Source organism: Opisthocomus hoazin, chromosome 2 (genome assembly GCF_030867145.1).
Source record: "Opisthocomus hoazin isolate bOpiHoa1 chromosome 2, bOpiHoa1.hap1, whole genome shotgun sequence".
In the NCBI taxonomy this organism is placed as follows: Eukaryota; Metazoa; Chordata; class Aves; order Opisthocomiformes; family Opisthocomidae; genus Opisthocomus; species Opisthocomus hoazin.
Window position 1 is genome coordinate 26,222,314 of NC_134415.1, and position 21,524 is coordinate 26,243,837.

General features: G+C 42.3%; 1 protein-coding gene across 1 annotated transcript in view; it reads left to right on the forward strand.

Moving 5' to 3' along the window:
* The window catches only part of HHAT (hedgehog acyltransferase), a 195,648-nt gene that overhangs the window by 10,306 nt on the left and 163,818 nt on the right, over nt 1–21,524 (forward strand). The gene's annotated exons all lie outside the window — the stretch shown is intronic.

Consider the following 21,524-nt stretch of genomic DNA (forward strand, 5'->3'; position numbering starts at 1 on the left):
GGCTGCGAGGCCGGCCGTGCCTCTCTTAAGGGTGTATGGACCGTGCGTAGGTATGGATGGGATAGTCCCCCAGCCAAAAGAATTCCTTGCAATTTGTATCAGGATCATAAAATAGAGCATAAGAGAAAAAGCAACCAAAAGAAAGAGAAGCTCTACGTGCCTGCCATTTTGTCTGGTCACAAACAGGGACGGGCTGTTTCACGCAGCTCGGTTGGAGTCTGTGTTTCTCATCTGTTTCCCATAGTAGTTCCCTGTCAACTACCAGATCCTTAAAAAGAAAGTCACTTTTGTCCCTTTGTTTCAATTTCAGGGGCCTTTGTTATATCCTAAGTGTGGAAATGTGGATTTTTGGCTTGTAACTGGAAACACACACACACACAAATTTTTCCAGAAATTAAACCACCACAACTAAAGGATGTCTGGATTTTTTTTTTATATGGTCTTTATACATGGGTTGTTATGTGACCATGCTTTAAAACTATTTTCTATTAATAATCTTATTTCTTTTTATATGGAAGGAGGGCTCAATAGGCTAAAATTCACTCAGATATTTTGTCAGAACTGGCTAAAGTAAAATCCAAGTTCCTGCAAAATACCATTTTCCCTGAGACTTCTCTCTGTCACTGACAGCTAAATAAGTAATAGACAAAACAAGTGCTTCAAATAAGCTTGTTTGGGGGTTCTCTCCACAGGCAGTGTGAAATACAATGGGATTGGGAATTTCATGTTAATTCATCTCAGAATAAGCATGATAAAACTGTGGGCCACTTAGCAAGCCAGGAACTCCCCTAAGTGCACATACACTTGCAGACATCTCCAGTGTGTGTGCAGAGCCTGGATGTCCCTGCAAGCAGCATCTCCCACAGCAGGCAGGCCTGCCCGCCGCTGGCCCTTGCAGAAGGCAGAGGTGGCAGGGGCACATCAGGCTGCTCGATGTTACTCCCGGCCCCCAGCCAGTGTGGTTGCAAGCAGGGGAAGAGAGAGGGAGGGAACCTGGCATCCTGTTGGGCATGGGTTCCTCCTGCATTGCTGCCCATCGCTGTGGCAGGAAAGAGGCAGCAGGGCTGCGTTTGGCAGCATCCAGAGGGGACGGCATGGTGAGGGACCCCATGGCATTATGGCTGGACTTGGATGATCTTAGAGGTCTTTTCCAACCTTAGTGATTCTATGATTCTATGGCAGCACTGCAGAGCGAGGCTGCCCGAGGGGGCCATTCCGTGCCAGGGGTGAGAGTCCAGTCTGAAGACTGGAATGGAGAAATGAGAAGGGAAGGTAAAAAGAGGTGCTTGGTACAAAACAGAGAGAATCTAGGCTAAGAGAGTGTGTCTCCCGTGAAAACAGGTAGTGTAATGAGGGAGGAGGGGGTCACTTTGACTGAACAAGCAGCTGGAACAAGAGTGTGATGAAAGAGAATAAATCCAAACCAGAGGTCTGGCTGGCAAACTTTGATCCTCCTCAGAGAACTGGTCTTTTTTCTCTGCAGACTTGAGCACTGAAGGGCCTTGTGTAAAGAAAGAGCCATTTCCATTCTTCTGGTGATTAGGAGCCTGCACAATATTTGCAGGCAGAGAGAGACTTCTAAAAACATTTATGGTGGCATATGTTTATTAATTTGTTTTTCCCAATGAGGTTACAGTTTTCGTTGTTATGTGCTGCATTTAGGGTTCATGATCTATGGCAGCTGTTCAGCTTCACTCCAGCAGAGTTTCATTCAAATTTCAGATGATACTTTAACTTAATGGACACGTTTGAATCCCTAGAAGTATTTTTCCCCTTCTATCTTAAATTGACATTGCCATGCATATATGTATCTGCCATGCGTATGCTTTTCTGGTTTCTTCACGCATATCCTAATGATATACCATGATAGCATGTTCTGGTTATAGACTAGAATAATAACACTTTTTTTTAGCAAAGATGTTGAGAGCTTGGATGACTTTCCCTTCAGCCAAGCTATGTGCTTGCTTTTCTAAATTTAAACCTTGCTCAGTGAACACAGTCTCTGGCAGGAATCCATCAGGCGGCAAGTTTGTTAAAGGTGTGATGTTATCGGCCGTTCAGTTTCATGATTTTCCACGTGCTGCAGTACTGTACAAGACAAGGAAAGCAGCAGGGGAAGCATGCATGTTAGGCAGGATAATAGCATAGCAGAAAGCTTCCTGATTCTCAAACAAGTGGGAATTCCTTCTGATAACATGGGATTACAGTGGATTTGCAACCAGGACTTTGGGTTTTACTAAGTCGGTGTATCAAAGCTTTTTCTCCCCATTGTCAGCTGGTTGAGTGATGTTTGCTTGCTCCATCTCAGAGGAGAGGCTGGAAGTTGGTGTAGGACATTGTCTGCTAGATCCTGTAAAGTGATGGTGACTGCAAGGCATGGGGCTAAATGAAGGGGACTATATGCACACCCTTTTTGTACTGTGGAGTAGAGAGGGGCTCTGTGGGGAGAGCAGAGACCTGGAAGGCACAGCGTGTCTATGCAGGGTCCTGCTCCTAGCTTCATGCTGCTGTGTTTGGAGATGTACCTGTACCATGAGGCCTCATATTAAAGCATAGACTGTTTATATTTTTGTGGCATAGTTCTGAGGGACTCATCGACCATCATCCAGAAGGAAGATGTGGCTAGATAGCACCCAGTCTTCTACCCAGTCTGCCTAGGATTTATGGTGAGATCTTCACCATCAACTCTGTACATGGAGCTCCCTGCAAGTTTCATTCTCTGTTTCCCAGGACAGACTAGTCTTTTATATCCCATTACTTAACTCTGGAAAGTTAAACTAAATAAACAATACAAAACTAAAATACAAAATGACATTATGGCTAAGTTGTACCTGTAATTTCAGAGCCACATGCTATGGCAGACTGTGACTACTTTTCTGTCCAAAAACTTATATTTGGGAGGCTAAATAGCGAGTATGTGTCCAGGGGAGCAAGGAGCTAGAGGTCAATGGCACTGATACCACATTCACTTTGCCTCTGTAAGACAATTAATTAAGCTTCACACAGGCAGAAAAGTGAAGGATTGAAATAGTAAATGAAACCAGAATGAAAGGTAATTACACATTTTCTCATGTTTGATGCAAATCCGATTGAGTAAAAGATGGGACACCTTCCCTTCTCTTTGAACCTAAGAACAGCTGTAGTGAGTTAGACCAGACATTTGCCTGTTCCAATGTCTTGTACACAATATGGGCTAATAAGACAGCTCTGGGTAAAAAGTTTAAATACTAGACAGGCATTCAGTCTCTCTCTCAGTGTACCCTTCCAATTTCTGAAAGTCTGCAGCTAGGGGTTTCTTCAGCCAGAGATTGTATCCACATCTCCATGCTGAATAGTTTTTCATGGAGTTTTGCAGGGCTCAAAGTCACTGTGTTCACAGACCTGTCTTTGCTCTTGAGGATGGGACATGAAAAAGGCTGTAGAAATACAAACAACCACTCCACCAAGAGATGGTAGTTGCCAACTCTGTATTGTGGAAATGAGTTTCATTTCTTTGGTGTTACTCATGACTCGTACAGATGCAAAAAGAGAATTGGGCCCTTTTAGTATGTTGTTTAACAGGCAATGCCTGTGCACACAGCAAAAAACTTCAGATGTAGCACATACTGTCAGAAGCTATTAGCTTCCACCTGTTAACCATAATTTTTTTTCAGAAAATGAAATAAAAATTAAAAGCTCCTGAAGACTGCATAGCAAGTCTATAATTGATATGAAACAAGGATGAAGTGCACTTTGCATCACTTCCTAAATGGCAGCTTCTGGTACTTCTCCTGACCAAGGATTCAATGGAAGCAAAAATCTGCAAAAGAAACAACACTTTGTAGGAGTATCCAGGGTACTGGGTATGCACGTACAAGACTTCTTACCAGAAGTATATCTGTTCCATTTACCCCTTCTAAAGGGAGGGACTCTAACCAAATTTGATGGAATAGTCAAATAAATCCATCAAGGCTAATACAAGGAGAAGTAACATTTTATATTCCTTAATTATGCTAACTTTCCTTTTGGCTGCATGTTATACATAATTCTACATGTGCCCAGAAAAAAAACAGTCAGATAATCCTACATACACCCCAAAGTGTCCCCCCACATGCCCTGATATGGGTCTTTTCCAGATCAAAAACTCTTCAGGTGACTCTTAGGAGATTGCTTGTACACTGTCATTATCGCAGTACAGGAGCTCACTGTGCTTGTACCCTTGCCAAATTCCCAGAGCTTTCCTTTCAAATCATACTGCGTGATCAGATCCCATTAAAAATCTCAGCCTCTATATTAGCGTAAGCACTGTTCGGGTTTGAAATATAATTTGGTCCTTTATAGAAAAGCAGAATTTTCAGAAGAAATAGAATGCTATGATCTAATGATTTAGACTCACTGTTTTTGTAAAACATAAAAAATTGGCAGTATCCTCTCTTTGGTAATCCTTTCTCGGAAAAACTAAGCTTCTTAATAAATCTCAGTAGCCATGGATGGACATCCACCAAATGCAACAGTGTTTATTGACCTTTCCAAAGTGTTAGGTTTAATTAGACTTTCAGTAGTACAACTGTACATAAATTAGTCAAGTCAGCTCTTTTCCATGTTTGTGCTGATGAGGTTCTCAGCTTCTTTTAGCCTTGACCGGTTCTTCACTTTAAAGGACATGCTTGCACTTCAGTCTGGAGTGTGTTGTGGAAATACCTGAGTTGACTCAGATACTGGGATCAGTTTAATTGCAGTGGCCTGGAGATGAGCACAGGGCTTACCCCACTTCTTGGCAGGCCTGCAGTTTGACCATGTCCAGCACTTGAGCGAGCTCATTTGAAGCCAGCTTAGCCATCTCTGCACTACGCTACAGTTGTAACACAGACGTGCATCTCGGGTTTAGTGGTGATTGATCCTTTGCTCGTATGCTTGTTCAGTTTGCCTGCTGAGGGAGCATCTTGCACCAAAGAAATACGAGTGGGTCTTCATTATATACTTTTCTTCTTTCTTCCATGCTTGCAGTGTCGTACCAAAAGCAGCTGTAGTCAGGCCCAGGAGGGTGTCTAGTTTTGTCCAGCCATATTATTAGAGCAGTGCAGCTATGCAAACATGACTACAACGTTTAGGAAGTCTTTGTCTATCCAGTTTCAGTCTTATGCTGGACATGTGTCTTTCCACATAAGGGAGAGCATGGAGTGGGAATCAGATAAAAATGCCTGATGTCACACCAAACACAGGTATTCAAACCTTTAGCTTCATTGACATGTTTATTATGGACATTTACCTATCAAATTGCATACGGTGCCTTTTCAGGATATTTTTTCCCTTAGTAACACTGTCTGAAGTTGTAAGAACAGGTTTCCATATTTAAAAATACTGGCTGTAGCCGTATGCCCATCCACTTCTCAAGATTTGACTAGACAAAGCCATGGCTTTGCTGAAATACTGCCCTCCTTTCCATTGGTATTTTCTATATTCTTATGCAAAATACTTTGCTTTTCCCTCAATGTCTATATTCCATCATTTTTGGTATGTCATGTAGTTTAAGACTAGACTTAACCAGTACAATAATTTAATCTAATCATTTGCATTACCCAGACTCCAGAACTTTACCAGGTTTTCCTGGTGAAAGCTGTCTTGCAGTCATCTGACAATGTACACTCTAAGAAAGCAATTCAGTCTTGGCTTAAGGATTTTGGGTTGTAGTGCATGCCCCAGTAATGTGGAGGGTTGACCCAAGAGATAACTCTCCTTACAGCTGCTAATTTGCAGTTTGTTACCTGAATTTTTCCAGTTTCAACTTTTGTGTGTTTGTTTCTCCAGTATCTGATATAATCTTCCTCTGCAATGTTTACAATCAGAATTAAGACAGTATTTAGTACATTTAATTCCATTAATTTCTTGTTATAAGAATCTTCATTTTTTTATCATAAGATTTTAAGGTGGGTACAGGATCCAGGCTCTGTTATGATCTGTATTGATGCAGGCCTACAGAAGTATAGTTAAGGGACATTGTTTCTGTCTACTGCTCTGGAATGAAGCAGTAGAGCAGAATTCTTGAAAAAGCACATATATATATATAAATAAATACATACATGTATTTTAAACAGCTGTGGCCTCAGCAGGGACTTCAGGGTACATTTTCCAGAAAAAAAATCAGTTTAGTTCATTTACTGCTACTCAAATTGAGCAAGGTTAAATTGTACTCCTCAGCTATTGACATTCCCTTTTAGACCAAAAATTCTTCGCAGCGGAGAGCATGACTCTTGTTTACTTATGAAATCACTTGCTGCACTTTCAGGTGCTACAAGATAGATAATAAAAAGCACAGTTTGCAGAGGAAAATCTTCAGAACGATTCAGAAAACTATTATTGATTATTATAAATTACCAAAAGTGTGCAAGAAAAGTAACAGTAGAGAAAACATTTCAGAATGATAAACAGATTTTTTCATTCCCTGTTTGCTCAACCAGTTCAGAGGGGGAATCTTTTTTTCCTGACATTTCTTAATCTGCCTGAACCAAAATGTATGTAAACATAATTCCTGATGTGATTCAAATGATATTCCCAAATACTACTGTTGTGAGGACTACCATGGCCACATGTGAATGCTAATCAGCTGCACAGTAAATTCATCCCCAGATTTCTAAAGATAGCCTTGGGTTTGTTAAGGGTGCCTCATAGGTTTGTTCACCTAACACCTAGGCTAAGGTGTAGGTCAAAACCAAGGCTCTAATACTGGAACTTTTTAAGATCCCACAAGCCACAACAAACATTTAGGCTGACAGGAATCAGCTGTGCTGTGACAAATACTGTAATGCTGAGAGGGCAAGGACAAATCCACACATGGATGTGATACCTCGGTGGGGGGTGGGAATTACACACTAGTTTTCAGAAGATCCCAGTCTTGTGTCACTGTACCACGATGAAATAATGAAAGCTTGATGTAAGGCTTCAGATTAGTTTTTTCATTGGTTAAGTGTGCTGTGATTAGATACCCTGATGGAGAGATTTTTGGAGGGGAGAGGTTGAGCCCTGTGAAACCTCAAAGCACTTTCTTTCCATTGTGGGCATCTCAGTTAAGCTCTCATTAAACTCAGCTTTTTCTAATTTTGTAATTCATCTCCAGACATTTGCTTTTGCTCCAAACACAATATTAGCTGTAGATGTTTGTCTGTGTTTGTGGTGTGGGTTGTTTCATATCTTCTTGTTGTCTGGATTATCCTTTTCTACAGTCAGGTATCAATTAAATATTTGATCCTTCTTTGGCTATAAAATAGCTTGCTAATCATCAGACTAATGCTCTTGAATTCAGGACTTATTAAAGTTTGCTGGTGAAAAATACATGTATTTAGATATATTGGAAGTAACATTCTTAAACTTTTGTTTACATACAATGATCTATAAACAGTATAAGTTTTCTGGCATTGAAGATAAACTTAGTTGAATTCACTTCAGTATTATTTCTTGATCCACCACAATGCGCTTCCCTTTTCCTAGAAAAAAACCTTTTCAAGTCAGTTGCTCAAAATGCATTAAGTGATGAACTGCAGATAGCAAAATGAGCATTTGTTTGAGTTCATGCTTATTACAGCAGTGTTCTGGAAAGTGTCTGTGCTTAGGCTTTTAATAAACTCCCTCTAGAGATCAATTACCGTGATTTGTCTAGTTACTAAGAATAAGAGGTTTTGGGGGGTTGTTGTTGTTGAAATGTTTTTGTTAAATTGAAAGAGGCTTGAATGCTTTTAGTCAGGCAGAATAAAAAGAGAACGGGAAGCAGAACACTATCTCCAAGGAAAAAATAATAATTGATATAGTCTTAGTAAAAGGACTCAGCTACGTTACCAGGTCTTGTAGGACAATTTTGTCTGTATGTTTTTGGCTTGTTCACAGGTAGCCCAGAATGTAGGTCAGCAGGAGGAGATGTGTAGGAAGGAGGATAAGCACTGATAAGTTAATACTCTTGACAAAGTCTTCTCACTATAAGGTTTCAGTATAATCAAAACCAGTTTAGCATTTGAGGAAAAGCACCATGAAATGGAGTAATGGAATTAGCTTTTATGTTTTTCCAGGAACCTAAGCCACATTTCCTGTCACAACTGTATATTATTAATACAAGGCATCTGTTAAATCGGAGCTGCCCTAAAATGTGCACAAATATCATACATCTGGTTTAAATAATTTATTTTTTGACGTCTGTGGTGAAAAACTAAAGCAAGATGCTGCCTGAACCCATCATAAAAAAAGAGCATGATTTAGAATATAGCAAGTTTTCAACATGGTCTCACAGACAGATAATATGATTCTGTTAATTTAGCAGCCAGGACTGTTAGTGCCTGCATTTTTATGTCTTGCTTCCCTTTCATTTTGTATTCTGTGGTTGCAGCAATTAGTTTCCAGTCACAGAGGGAAATGGGCAGCTATCCTGAAACTCACTTTCCTAGCCCCCTGTCCTTTAGAATTGGGAGTAGAAAGTTGTTTGTTTTGTGATTTTTGAGGGCGTGGGGTGTGTGAGACAAAAGTAATCTTTTCTCACGTTGTAACCAGCCTCTGCAGGATTAAGGCAAAGGGCCAAAGTCTGATAACAAAAAGGGATGATCTCAGAACTATAATGTCCAGAATATAATTTCCCAGGGGACTAATGTCCTACCCAGACATTTTTCCACATTAATACCCACTCTGAAAAAAAAATCTGTTACCACATTTTGTTATAGATTACTTCAACATATACCAAGGATGACAGAGGCTTCTTTAGGAGCCAGACAAGCCTGAAAGTCTGGCAGTGAGTCCTGGGCTGTGAATCAGGACAACGAGACTCAGAAATTCCAGTGTAGTTTCCCCAGCCCTTTCCCAAAAGCCTGCGTGGAAGGGCTCTGGATAGTGTCACAGGTATCTGCTTCTGTGTGCTGCTTGTGTCACATTAGCTTCACCCTCTCCCACTGTTGATCATACTGATACCTGAAATCCCACCTGATTACACCAGATGATTTACCAGAGGCCTCTAAGACCAGCATAAACTTTGCACAAATGTAGCTGCAAGCCGAGATGACGAGAGCCCCGACATGGAGATCAGTTCCCTTGCAGAGCTGATCAGCTGGTTTCCCAGCCCTCAACAATTTGTTTTATGCTGACACCAACCTTGTCTTATTCGTCTCATGCCTGTGGTGCCAGTAATGCGTGACCACCTTAGCTTCGGTCTTCGCCCTGTCCCTTCTCCTGAACAGCTCTACCCATTCCCACAGATTGTGCCCTGAAAAAAATCTCATCAGCACTTTAAAGGATTTGCTCTCAATTAAAAATGAACATGTACTGAAACAAACAGTGTGAGGAGCCCCTCTTCTGCTTTCTTCGTTATTCTAACTGCGTCTTTCTTCATCCTTAATCTGTTGTGATCCCTTGGCCGTGTTATGTCTAATTTAGGGATTCTGAGATTAAAGGACAAAAGTGTTAACTAGTTCATGTCCATAGTGCTGTGCAGGTTGATACTGACAGAGCATCTGAATTCATGTGTGCTAAAAACCATTCTGCAGACAATTCAAGAGACATTTCACATACAGAGGGACTAACTTGCCTACCCAGCCGTACAGCTGGTTTGAGCCCTGAATATTTTGGCTGTAAAATAACGATGATATCCAGAACCCAATAGTGAAAGAAGAATTTTTATAACCTCTTTCTTAGAAGAAGATCCAGGGATCTGAAAGCCAAGCTGGGTGTTTTAAGGTTAGCACATCTGCCAGAATAAAGATTTTGCAATTAATTAATAATTTTCTTGGTTGGTGTACCAAAACCAAATCCTGCTCACCTAGTTCAGATTGTGAAAAGAGAAAATATTGTCTGGAGTTTACTCTCCAATGGGACTAATTATTCTCTATATTTCACCCATCAAATTATAATCCTCTTCAGAGAAAAGAAAGAATAAATGTTCTCATTAAATTCTGAAACAGGCATTTTTTTCTGACAAGTTGCTCTTGCTTTGAAGAGGCTAATATCCGATGATAGAAATTGTAAAGAATAAATAAAAAAGCTTTGTAGAGAACAATTTACTTACAATTACACTGTCAAAGAGCTTTTCACAATAATTAAAAAAAATTCACAATGTTTGTGATGAAAACACTATTGAAACCGCAATCTGCTTACTCACCTGGTGGTATTTTCATGTTCTTACTTAATGAACACTCTCCGTGTTTTGTTATTGTAAGGCTGCCTGGGAGACCTGGGCTGGTAGCATTGACTCTTTCTTCAAAGACAGAAGTCTCAGTTGAACAAATCAGCCCTATTCAGCAAACCACTTGAGCATACTCTCAAGTTCCATTAATCTGAATAATTTTCTGACCTGGAGACTAAAGGGTCCCTAGTAGCCACAGAAGACTTTTGCTCTCATTCTCTGCAGAAGGACCAGATGTTTTGGGTACAGTGTGTGTATTAGGGTGAAACTGGATGAGAATGCTTTCCTCAGTAGCTGTGTACAGAGAGTTCAGATTTCCCTATGAGAGCAGTGTGCGTTGATATCCAAGGGAGAACAGACTGCTGGGTGAACGAGAGTTACCTCTTATAGAGGACAGAGAGCAGCCGTTTAACACCTTCAAATTGTTTTGGTACTATGCCAGTTCAAAAGTGAACTCCCTTAAGAAGGCAGACATGGTCAAATGAGGCTCCTGTAGACTGTTATGAACCTGGACTTTTTCTCTTAAAGAGTAATTTCATCATTGCTGGAAGCCCATCATAGAAGTGTGCCTTTTGAAACATGCCTCTTGGCTGCCAGGTGAAGAAATAACTTTTCCTTAGTTAAGGAGTGTCTGTCCAAGTGAAGAAAAGCAGCTCCTCACTTAGCAGATCTATTTGTATATATGAAACAGTGTAATGTGGATCTGTGTGATGTTCCTACCTGAACATGCGAAAAAAGCTTCCCTCATACCTAGGAAAAAGTTGTCTTAGCCGGGAAGTAATTCATCTGGAGAAGTGTAGTCTAAAGTAAGCAATGGTTATGTACTTCTCCAGGCCTGTTTCTCTGCCAGAGGGTTAGTGAGGGGCAGAAAATGTCCCAGAGAAGATCATATCCAATTTTGGTGGTACTGTGCTTGTAGGCTGATACCAGTTACGTGAGGGCAGCCATGAGACTAAGTGGTGCTTCTACCAGTTTGACCAAAGTCTCCTGAACAACATGTCAATGTTTTAAACAGGCTTCCCTGCCCTGGTGCTACTGGCTCCTGCTGTCTGCTCTCCCCCAGCTGCAGGACTTCTTGCATTGCCCTGAGAAAGTGGCATTATCCTGTCCTAATTTTTAAAACTACACTGCACCTATTCTGTGTTCTGTTAACAAAAAATATGCTGCAGGCCATACCGAAGAAATATGTATCCCATAGCTAAGTCCACATGATTTTTTTTTTTAACACACAAGTTCAGACATGGTTTTCAAGCATGATGAATAGAGAACAATGTCCTGTTTGTGTGGGTGTGTGCACTGTCAAGCAGGCGAGGTTTAAGCGACTGCAGATTTTTGAATGGGAATCAAAAAAGGTCATTTGGAAACAGACTTTTGCTCCTGCACAGTTTGTGGCTAAACATCTGGGATTCACAGAGGACACTAGAAAAAGGTATTAGTACTAAACAGGATTTTGCTGGTTTCTTCCACAGAAAGAGCAATACCAAGAATAAAAATGGTAACAGAGTAGAAAATGATCAAAATTTGTACTATGTGCACTTAAGCTGCTTTTAAAAATTATGTTGTTCTTTCTTTGGTTTTTTTTTCCCTCACTCAGAGCCTCAAAAATTGACTAGTTCTAATGAAAAAGAAAAGATGCTGATCTTATGCAGTAGTGGAAAACAAACCAATTTGTTGAAAATTACTGTTGAAAAGTATTCTTCACTAATAGGTCACATTTATCCTCTTGAAACATTGTGCGAATTTTTAAAGTCTTCTGAGGCTGTAGTGAATGTTTCTCATTTTACAATAATGTTTTGAGGAATCGCAGATAGCAGGCATCTCAGAAGGGGAATATAAGTATCCTCCTGAAGCAGTTTTTACCATAATATCATACTTCTCCACCTATTTTCTCTCCTCTTCAGAAAATACCCCCCAAAATTACTTGCTTTTAAGCTATAATAACTTAGCAATTTCTTCATTTATGCCCTTCAAGAAGGTATATATCATACTTATAGTTGTTTCATCTGCCTCTTTTCTGTTGATTTCCCTCATTTCAGAAAATGGACATAAATGAGAGTAGCTATTTATGTGAAGAATACCGTTGCATTATTTTAACATATTTTTTCTCTGTAAACATTCATTAGTTAAAAAGGAACGCTTTTCTCAAAGCACTTCCCAGCACATTCTTGAAACACAATTATCCAGATAGACTACTCCAAGTGCAGGCATCGCCCAGGCATTAATAACCCAGCAGATGAAGGCTTGTTGGCTTTCCTACCAGCGCCATTCTCCTAGCTTCTCTCAGTTCAGGAAAGCAAATGTGCCTTGCAGCGTGCTCTGAAGGATGATAAAGTCAGACTATTATTGGCAATAGTTAGTCTTTAGAGGGGAAGCATGAAGTATTGTTCTGAGCACAAGACAAAATCTGAAACTCCCAGCCCCAGCTCTGACTATGATTCTGTCCAAGGCTTTGGGTAAATCACTTGATCTCTTCACCTCAGTTTGCCTGTAAAGTGGTGATAATATCACTTTGTTTTGCTGAGTAATTTTACAAGATGTTGGAAAACTAATGCTTGGAAAACACTTTGGTGACAAAAAGTGCTTTTTAAATCTGAGGTTCAATACAAACAGCTCATAAGAATGGTGTTCTGCACTCTGTTATAAAGTAATCCAGACAGATTAAATGCTTGACTCATACCGCAGGACCTACAACTGTGTTTTTAGAGCAATCCACAATAGCGTTTCCTTAGAAAAAGCTATAGAAAGTGGAAACCAAAAATGCTCCCCACTGTTTCCTTGTGGACAGAAAGTTGCAATAGAAATGGAGAAGAGAGATATTGTTAAGAATATTTTATTCAAAATGTCCACAGCATGTTTCAGCTGAAAACAAACTGACAGCTCAGTCGAGAGTCATACTGGGCATGCACTTGCCTCTTGAGTGTGGGTCAGCAGCAGCACTGCAGCTCAAGTGTCTTTCTTTTGTCTTGCAAAGTAGCCATGGATCAGGTGGCAGCAAGTCTGGAGCAGAACCAAGCAGACCATGTGAGTAGCAAAAAAAGGCAATAGAAGGCAGAGTTTTCTCAAAGACTACACTTTGAAACAAAAAGCAGTTTCAACCATGAATGGAATAGAAGACCTTTATTTTTTAGCCTTGCTCTCTATGTATGGGCTGCAACTCTGAACGATGAGGCTAGTTGAGGCAGGGCTATTGTCTGACCCTTCCTCTAGAAACTTCCTTCTAGAGAAAAGGCTGTGAACAGTCGGTTGAATGATGGGCTAATTCCAAAGAAGGACCGTCATCTGAAACAGAAATTGTGTAAACTGGAGGTACCTACCTGAACACTGCCACTTAAAACCAGCAGTGCTGAAATGCTCTAACATTTCCCTGTTCGACCCAAAATATCTTCAGGCACCTGGAGCTCTGCTTTATTTCTTGTGCAGACTCCCTCTGTCCCAGGAGTACTGTGAAAACTCGTAGGGTGTCTCTGAGTTTAGTGACAGTCCCTCTGCACTCCCCAACGGCTGCTAGGAACCTGCTTGCCCCAGCAGCCAGAGCAGGTCCAGCTCTCCACACCCTCAAGGCAGCCATCACCACTTTTGATTTAAAATATAATGGTTAGGCCCCTTTGGAACAACCTAAAGTTCAGAGCAAACTTCGGGATGTGTGAGTGACAGATACTGTATTCTCTTCAGCCTCAGAATTTCCACCTGTCTCCACAACAGAAGTGAGCTCATGGAAAACAATGAGGTGGGGTAAGAGAGCTGTCCACTTCTCCATGGAAGGGCTATCACCTGACAAAAAAAAGAATGCAGGGGGGGCAAAAAAGAGAAAAAAATGCAACTGTGGTGCTGTACCTAGTATCTGGGACTCAAGAGGGAAAGGATTTTTCTGGTTTTTGGTCTTACATACAATTGTATTTGTATTTTGCACTAAATCTCCATTGATTCAACTGTGTAAACCACTGTCCAGAGATGGTGATTCCCTGTTGTCTCCTCCAGGCAACCTAGAGGATGATCTGTCTTGTAGGGCTTCCATTGTTTGGATGGGCTGGTCCTTGATTCATTTTCCATGCCAAGGTGGGGCTTTAAAGAGGTGAATCTTCTTCTCGTTAAGGCAGGAAGATTATGGCAATTCATGGTAGATGTGAGGTTTGAAACCTAATCCAGATCTACAGTAGTCAATGAAGACATTGTGCACTGAAAGCAGCACCTTGTCCTGAGGCAGCAAGTTGATGTATTTGCAAATCATGTTGCAGTTATAAGCCACAGTTGGCAGTGACCCACTTTTTTATTGTACACAATGTTACTCAGCTGATTTGTGCTAGTCACAGAGCAACATTTTGGCATTTCAAATAGCTGTAAATATTTATGAGTTCCGTGCAATTTTTGCTAATATTTTAGCACCGTTACATGAAGAGATGATCTGCAAAGGGTGAGATGTTGCTGGTATTTTGCACAGGCACGAAGAGAGCTTTTGCATTCTTTTTCCTATTGAAAGGCATCACTTCAAGAACAGTCTAAAAAATGCTTCCAGTATGACAGAGCACTTCTTCTAATTTATATACGTTCATGGCCTATTACATAAACACAAAAGCAAAACAGAAGATGTCTGCATCCTAAAGTCAGGTTTTTATGACTTGGAAGCCCACCCTGGAGTACTACTCTCCCTTCAAGGGAGACATAAAATGGAGACAAATTCGGGGGAAGTGAATGTGCAAAGCAAGAAAGCTGCTCAGATAAAATATACAAAAGCATTTGTTTTCTGAAATTTCCTTAAAGGAAGGGTCCTCCTGGCCAGTAATATGATGTTAGCTTAGTTCTTAAGATGTTGTCCATGTACTTAGGTAGGAAGCCAGCTATAAGCTTTTTATTTACAATACAATGTGGAGGCAGGTGCAGACAGATCTAAGTGTGCACATGTGTAAAGGAAAAGGGACCCTGCAGCCACAAGGCCACAAATGCACCAGGTAGCCAAGGAGCATGCATGACTGTGGCCATGAACTGGCCACGTTGACTTCACTATTCAGTGACTTTTTAATATGTATGTTGTGGTGGATCTTAGAAGGAACAACTGGCAATGACAGCATCATTGACTAGGCCCCACACAGTCATGGAATAAGGAGACAGTCCCTGGAGAGAGGGCAGCCTGAATAATAAGGGCAACATTGGCATTGCTCATGAAGATAAGATGGAGCAAAATCCGTTCATAAAAGACATCAGAATGTACCCAATCCACTTAGAAATGTTTGTAAGAAATAATATTTTTACTAGAAAGTTGACATAAAAGACTGAGTTCTATATCTTTGCCTGATTGCTATGAGGGAGAAGTTTCTGAGTCCTCTGTGCGTTCTGTCTGGACAGGGCTGTATGGGCTCCATTTGTGATGTTGTGAACAGTCAGCTTCACTGAGTCCTCCTAGTTTCACAGACCTTAAAAAGACAAAAGAAAAATATTCTGCCAAATAGAAATAATCAACCTGGAATGTATTCCCACTCTGTCACAAAGATACAGCAAACAATAGGAAGTAAGGGATAAACCTGTAAAACACAGGTGGTTGTGGTAGCTGAAATGATCCTTTACTGGCTGCTCATACAGCGAAGAGATGGAGAGTTCAGAAAATTTGCTCAGTAGGAAGGAGAGAGAGCATTCTGTCTGAATATTTTTTGTCAATTATGATATAGTAATCTGAGATGTATTTTTTTGCTACGTTTATTCCATTCACTGAACTGATTAAAAAGGCAATGTTTTCAGGAATATAGCTATGGATTAAATACAGATGTGCACAGATAGGAGTAATTTCTTATGCCACTGAAAAAGATGTGTGTAATGCGGTATGATAGAATGAGATTTGCATCTGATTTACAACCTCAGCATAACTAAATTTAAAACACCTTTTGGATCACTTACATTTTGTCAGCTACTTGCCCTGTTTGAGTTCAGGTGGGAGTCTTGCCATCATTTGTAATAATGTAAATTATGATTGAGTAAACTGGCTGTGATCTGGCCTTTTTTTCTGAATTTAATTCCACTATTACTTAAAAATGGTAAGAAAAGTAATACCTGAAGTAGGGATTTTTTTGAAGAATTCCTTCTCCCATGTTTGGACTGGACCATCCTTTCTGCCCAAGGATGACTGAGATACTGAAATATTGAGGTGTTTAAATACTGCAGTAGTGGATTATCCACTTCCTCGCTAGGAATCACAGGTGATTTCAATGTGATGGCTAAAGTATTGTAGCAGTTGACTCACTGTCCCCTCAACTGACATCATTTCACACTTAAAGCTAGACAACTTCTAAGGAGTATTGTAGGAAAAACAAACAAAAAAACTCTTTGTGCTTAATAGGTGACTACTTTGAAATGAAGACTCAAGCATGATTAACTAAGACTCAGACATGATCTAGGTAGCACAGTTGAACCTCACCCCAGCTATGGTAACCGTACAGAAGTGGACTCTACATCCGTGGTGAGAGCAAGGCTGTATGATTTTGCTTACACTATTACTTTGCTTTCGTTGGAGGGAAGAATGGGTAATCAGCAGAGAAATCCATTAAAAGGCTCTGACCAGGAGCCATGGTTTTCAGGGCTTTAGTTAAGCAAAGCAGGTAGTGTATTGATGAGGAAGCCTCTGAGATGTTCAGCATGAATCCAACAGTGAGCTCCTTAGTTACAATACTGTATTAATTTACTGTATTTTTTGTAAAAGTAATTTTATGAATCCCCAGTCAGAAGCATGATGGTTATTTTCCAGCTTCAGAGCATGAAACAAGTTCTCAAAGATGCAAGGGATTCATTAAAAGGAAGCCAAGAAAATTATTGTATCTGCATGCACAGCAATACTGACTTTGCGATTGCAAGGATCTCTTTATAAACAATGTCTACATAGATACAGCTAAGGGTGATGGGGAAAAAAAAATGCTTGGCACTTCACAAAGACCCATTTTCAGAGTTGGGGATCAGAGGAGAGAGGAACCTGTAAAGATGGGGCTATCTGCGATGCTGACCAGTGTAATGTTCGCTTTTCAATAAGCCAAGCCAAACAAGACGAAAAGGGCAAACTTGCACGTTGTCTCCCTGGAGTCCATAACTCCATGCCTGAGATCTCTGGAGGGAGGGTTCACTTTAACGTCAGTTGTGTCATATTTAACTTGGCTGTTGGAAGACTCACTTGGCTCTCTTTGTAAATACCACACCTTTTATATTTCTGACTCTCCCCATTTTAATACTGCTATTTTGCTACGTGGAGATTTCTTGTCATACTTGTGATTTCTTCTAAGTATACATAGCTCGTCCTCCTGTCTGCTGCTGAACTTCTAACTGGCAGACTCTCAGTGGGTTGTGTCCTGTCATTCAGGTGTTACACATGGCGGGGATTGCTGTGTGATTTCCAGAGGGTGAATGAAAACAAGAGGCTTGGTTCAATGCTGTGCGATAGTAACCTGTGAGGGAAAGCTCTGGGGCACCGCTTGTAATTCCCAGGGGCACTTTATATTCAGGAAAGCAGTGAGAAGCCCTATGCTTTAGCCTGCCTGAGGACTTTACTGTTGTATTCATAAATACTCATTTTGACTTCTTAACCGCATGTGAAACAAATGACAAGTTGAAAAAAAGTGTTTCCTCAAAAACATGAGCTTTGGTTTACTTTCCCAGCTGCATCATGCTTCAGTTGCCCACCTCACTGCTTTTTATGGCCCCACTCTGCCCTGTCCCCAAGGCCATGACGAGGCGCTGGAAATAAAGAGTTCTATAAGGAGCTCACCTTGGAAGAACTTGCACAGGAAGGCAATAGTAAGGGCTGCTTAGTCCTGCTACCTCTGTCCTCCTTGATTCTGAAATCCTTTGTTTAAGTTTCCAATGATCACATCTGTAGCTAAAGAAAGGGAGACTCACCAAACAGCATTTGAACTTTACAGTCAAAACCCAACACTTCCAACTCAGCTGCTATACCAGCTTCAGAAGAGATGGAAATAAAAAAGGGGGACATGAACATCTTCTAGAGGTGGATTCTCTTCTAGTGATTCTTGAACCGATCTACAAGAGGCTGGCACTGCACCCTCCGCTCTTCATCGAGGCCATGGCGGAGACTGGATACCTTCCTGCTGGCTCCCAGTAGTGAAGACAGAGATGGACCTCTTTGGCAGGTTGCTGCTTCTGCACTCTGCAGCCATTCTGGTGGAGGGTAAGAGTGGTGCGAACCTTCAAGCATAAGTGATAGTCTGAATTTGCCCCAGAGAAACACCTCTACAATCACAAATCATCATTCTGCCCAAGGTGGATTGCTTTTATGGGCCTCGGAGAAACCTGCCGCACATGTACTCAGCATCACACCACTTTCTTCCCAAAGGGCAGATGCCTTGAAGAGGCATCCAGGCCTAGTCAGCTGCTGGGACACAGGGCAAGAGACATTTTAAAAAACCTCCTTGCTGATAAATGTGAAGTGGGGCTTTCTGCTGCTGCTTTTCTAGGATTTTTGCTCTCAGGTTCCTCCGCTGTCAGTAACTATAGCAGCAGCAGGACTCACTTTTTATTTGTCCCATCTAAAATGCTGAGGGCTGTGTTGATGCGTAGTTGTTCATGGCAGTGATGTCCAGCAGCTTAGTTTACAGCTGATCTTGCAAAGTCATTCATCAAGATTCTTGTCATTTTTCACTATATAAAATTATTTGAAGGGGAGGGGGGGGAGGAAAGGGGGGGGAAATCATCTAATGTAGAAGTCCAGGCAGAGAGATCTTCCAGCTGGGACTGTTGTCAGAGTTTGTCAGTGTTCCTGCTCAGTGGGCTTGGCAGTGACCTTTGTGAAAGAATAGCTGCTCACCTGATCACAGACAATGCTTGGGCTCCTGGATATCATAGAATCATAGAATGGTTTGGGTTGGAAGGGACCTTATAGATCACATAGTTCCAGCCCCCCTGCTGTGGGCAGAGACACCTTCCACTACACCAGGTTGCTCAAAGCCCCATGCAGCCTGGCCTTCAACGCTTCCAGGGAGGGGGCATCCACAACTTCTCCGGGCAACCTGTTCCAGTGCCTCACCACCCTCATAGTAAAGAATTTCTTCCTTACATGTAATCTAAACCTACCCTCTTTCAGTTTAAAGCCACTACTTGTCCTATCACTACATGCCCTTGTCAAAAGTCCCTCTCCAGCTTTCTTGAAGGTGCCTTTCAGGTACTGGAAGACTGCAATACGGTCTCCCCACAGCCTTCTCTTCTCCAGGCTGAACAGCCCCAACTCTCTCAGCCTTTCCTCACAGGAGAGGTGCTCCAGCCCTTGGATCATGTTTGTGGCCCTCCTCTGGACCTGTTCCAACAGGTCCATGTCTTCCCTGTGCTGAAGGCTCCAGAGCTGGACGCAGTACTCCAGGTGGGTTCTCACCAGACTGGAGTAGATGGGCAGAATTACCTCCCTCGACCTGCTGGCCCCAAGACACAGTTGGCCTTCTGAGCTACAAACGCACACTGCCGGGTCCTGTTGAGCTTCTCACCGACCAGCACCCCCAAGTCCTTTTCCTTAGGGCTGCTCTCAATCCATTCTCCGCCCAGCCTGTATTTGTGCTTGGGATTGCCCTGACCCATGTGCAGGACCTTGCACCTGGCCTTGTTGAACTTCATGAGGTTCGCACAGGCCCACCTCTCAAGCTGTCAAGGTCCCTCTGGATGGCATCCCTTCGCTCCAGCGTTGTTGACTGCACCACACAGCTTCTTGTTGTCGGCAAACTTGCTGAGGGTGCACTCAATCCCACTGTCCATGTCACTGACAAAGATGTTGAACAGCACTGGTGCCAGTACTGACCCCTTAGGAACGCCAGTCATCACTGGTCTCCACCTGGACATTAAGCTGTTGACCGCAACTCTTTGAGTGCAACCATCCAGCCAATTCCTTATCCATCGAGTGGTCCATCCACCAAATCCATGAGCCTCCAATTTAGAGACAAAAGATGTTGTGCGGGACAGCTTCAAGTGCTTTGCTTAAGTCCAGGTAGATGACATCACTTGCTCACCATGTAACTATGTCACTATGTCATCACACAACTAATGACAAAGATGTCCTTTTCAGTATAATCGGATGTAAAAGCTGTAACTTGTTATACTTTTCGCTTTTTGAAGCTGCAGCACGGCTCCGGCGTGCACACTGTGTTGTGCAGCCATCTAGAGGGCCTGCTGCCTGCACCGACTTCACACTGTTACCCAGAAACCACAGAACTGCAGGAAAATACAAGCTCTGCTGACCCTTAGTGGCCATAACTCGGCTGCGGTGCTGTGGGAATGTTTTTACCAATTCAGGAATGCTGTTCTGGTGCTTTTATACAGGTGATGGCATATTTTTGGGGGGGAGAAGGTACTGACTAACCTGCTGAGGGCAAAAATTGGGGAAGCACTGTCAGCAGAGAAGAGGATCTGGGTATTGTAGAGGAGAATGTACCTGACGTTGAGACTTTACAGCACTTCCACAGACCAAATGCAGTAGTCTTACGTGTAGGGGCTATCAAAGTTGACACGGTAAACTGAAGGTGAGCTGTTGCCTGGCAAAGGGAGATGGAAAGAAAAATTGGAGGCAAAAGGCAAAATGCTTAGAGACCACCACATGGCTCTCATGAACAGATGTGATTCTTGGAGACACCAGGAGATGCAGGTCTGGGTCAGACAGGGATGACTTGACACCTCATACTGGTGAGACTTCACCTGGAGTATCAGACAGAAGCCTGGCTTTCAAAGATCAGGAAACAGGAATTTGAATATGCAAAGAAGGCCTCAAGGTGATCAGGGGAAATGAAACCCTATTTTATAAGAGGAAATTAAAGATCCAGCCAGCCAGCATCCAAAAAAGGTTATGGTTACCCCCATTAAAAAACTGATATCACAGATGTCAGCCACAGAGAGGCATAAAAGTCACACGGTGTGAGGCCAGATGAACATAAATTGCCCGAACCTTTTGGGCTGGAAAGTCGATGTGTCTTTCACACTAAGAGCAGTGAGGTTCACTGGTTGTGTCTGAAGTGCCAAGAGGAGGGAACCCTCTCTCCTCGCTAAAACGCAGGTTGGTCCCCGAGGCGGCTGTCAGCACCAGGACTTCCAGCCCCACGTTCCTGCCTTGGTGGTGCTCCTCAGACCTGCTGCCTCCTCAGTTTATGTCGCGGTGCCAACAGCGTCCCTGCATCGGTGTGCTGCAGCGGGGGGGGGGGGGGGGGGGGGGGAAAGGCCTGTGAGAAGCTGTTACGGACATCCTTTTGGTCCGAACACAGCCCTCTGCTTTTGCTGCAGCGTTAGTTTACACAGCATCTCTTGGAACAACTTTTCAGCGACCGACAACGTTGAGGCAGACGTCTGTGGTTTTGCTCTTCCTTGCAGCGCTGGACTTGTCCCCTCAGTGCCACCCCCGTGGCTTGTCCCAGCTCCTGCAAAGCACTGAGGCCGG